Raw genomic sequence first — 2,507 nt, 5'->3', positions numbered from 1 at the left:
ATTAACTTTCTAGCGAGGAGTCAAGTTTACAAACTGCTGAGTGAAATCAGGCAGACAGACTGGCTCTGCAAGGTAATGTTTCCAATTTGACTCATGATTATGGTCTTTACCTTAAAAGTCATATGCAGTCCCAGTGCCATCAGACATTCTTAAAGCTGGTGCACTGTGGGTTCTGCTTAGACTTTCAGCCTTTGGTTGACTTCTTGCCTTACTATCCACAGACCTGGGACAGCAGGAGATACCTGCTACAGGGAGGAAAGGAGGAAGGAGGGAAGGAAGGAAGGAGAGAGGGAGGGAAAAAGGAAAGGAATAAAAACCAAAATGCATTTCCTGGAGGCTAAATATCCTAGACTTGAAAGAAGAATCACAAATTAAGTCAAAAGCGTAAAACGTGTTATAAGGAGCTATTCCCCCTAAAATAAACAAATGTATCACTAAAAGAGTAAACAGAGTGAGCTGCATCCAAATCTTCTGCCCAATGCATTCCTTGAGTTTCTTCCTGAGAGCAAACACCAGTGGCAAATGGATGTTCAGGACTCTGGGGTCTCAGAGGTTGGAGGGAAGCTGACTGGAGTCATTTTCATTCATGAGATAAGATCATCTAGGCCTCTTCAGTAGCTTTTCCTGCTAATGCCCCTCCCACCTGACTCTCAAAACCACGGACAGAGAATAAAAAACTATCACCCCCAAAACAGCATAGGAAACAACATGAATATTTACAGTGTCACTAAGGGTTACCATTGTAGCCATCATTCTTGTTGGTGGGCCTAGTTCCCATGGTCTCCCTTCCTCAACCAAGGAAAAAGTATGTTTCTAGATTCTACTTTTTGTTCCTTCTTAAACCAAACTGCCTCAAATACCTACACTTGCTTAGAGAGAGTTCTGGAAAGTGAGAGAATTTTTTTTTTTTTTATAATAACGGGATCATTTATTCATGTTATATTACTGGATTTTAAAGGCAAAAATACAGTTCCGTCTGTTTTGAACATCAAGAGTTGTTGTCCTGGCTATTTGGGATAGCCCATGCCCAGCCTGGCAGGCAGTGGAGACCCTGCCCAGGCTGAGGGCCAACACAGCACTTCCTTTACTCTTCTGTGCCACCTCTGCCATCTGATCTTTTCCAAAGGTCACTTCACACAGGGTCACCAACAATGGGATGATCAGAAACAGAAAAGCACAGCACATGATAACTTCATGGTCACAACTCTCAGGAGAAGGAAATGCTTTCTGAACACTCAGACCTGAATCTCCAGTAAGGAAACAGAACCTAAAGCATTTCATGGACCAGGCCAACGCCCAGGTCTGCCTGTACCCTGGTTGCACCTCGGGCCCACGTGGGCCCCATGAGGTTATCAAATGGGGTAACAGGCAAAGCAGTATTTCCCTTGGTTCTGAGAATGAATCACATATTGACATGAACGGAAATGTAACCCAAAAAAGCAAGAGAAAATGTAGGATTTGTTTTAAGAGTAAAGTAACAAAGAAATTACCACTCAGGGCATTTGTCTCCTTTATTTTAAGGCACTTTGGAAAAGTCAGAGATCTGGGGACAGAAAGAGAGGCCTTCATTCTTTGTACTTCCCAAAGCCCCTCTCAGTGCAGTCACTCCTAGTTTTAATACTCTCATTATGGGGAGGGGAACAGAGGAATACTTTTTGCATAGCTCAGGTGCTGCTGCAGTGGAAAATAATTTTTAACCAATACAAAGGCTTCTGGAAAAAACAATCAAGTTAGCAACTGAGATGCTCAAAGCATTAAAAGCACAGATAAGACTGGGGCCAGGCACCAGCTCAGCCTCCACATTGAGGGCTGGTGTCAAGGAGGGTGGTGGTTGGATTCAGTGAGCAAAGGGCTCAACCAGGAGATTAGGCAGCTGAATCTTAGAACTTCAGCCCAGGCTGGACCTGGCAAAGGCACTCAGTGGTAGGAAGTGCCTCATGCCATCTCACCTCAGGCTGCTAAACATCTCGCAACAGGGGTGGGTTTGGGAAAGACGCCCCTGTAGGTTAGCCTCATTGGGGTGGGGGCACCTGCTAAAAGCCTGAGGTGGAAGGGGTGGCTTTAGGCACCAGGTTCTTGGAAGGGAGTTGAGTGTGGGTTGGGCTGAATTTGCTAGATGGCTAATTAAAAGGCACATTCAAGCTGGGTTCGGTGGCTCAGCCTGTAATCCCGCGCCTTGGGAGGCTGTGGTGAGTGGATTGCCTGAGCCCGTGGGTTCGAGACCCGCCTGGGCAACTTGGCGAGACCTCATCTCTACAAGAAATAAAAAAGTTAGCCGGGCGTGGTAGCGCGCACCTGTAGTTCCGGCTACTCGGAAGGCTGAGACAGAAGGATGGCCGGAGCCCAGCAGGTCGAGTCTGCGGTGGCCTGGAGCGGCCACTGCACTCCAGTCTGGGCGACAGAGTGAGACTCCAAGTCAAACATAAAAAAATAAAAAATAAATAAAAAATGCAGGTGGATGTCTGTTAGGAAAAGTTACCTCCCTCATCTTTTTCTTCTATTTGATT

Source organism: Carlito syrichta, unplaced genomic scaffold, assembly GCF_000164805.1.
Source record: "Carlito syrichta isolate Samal-C Ts95f unplaced genomic scaffold, Tarsius_syrichta-2.0.1 Scaffold82255, whole genome shotgun sequence".
Lineage (NCBI taxonomy): Eukaryota > Metazoa > Chordata > Mammalia > Primates > Tarsiidae > Carlito > Carlito syrichta.
Note: the sequence above shows the minus strand (reverse complement) of the source record.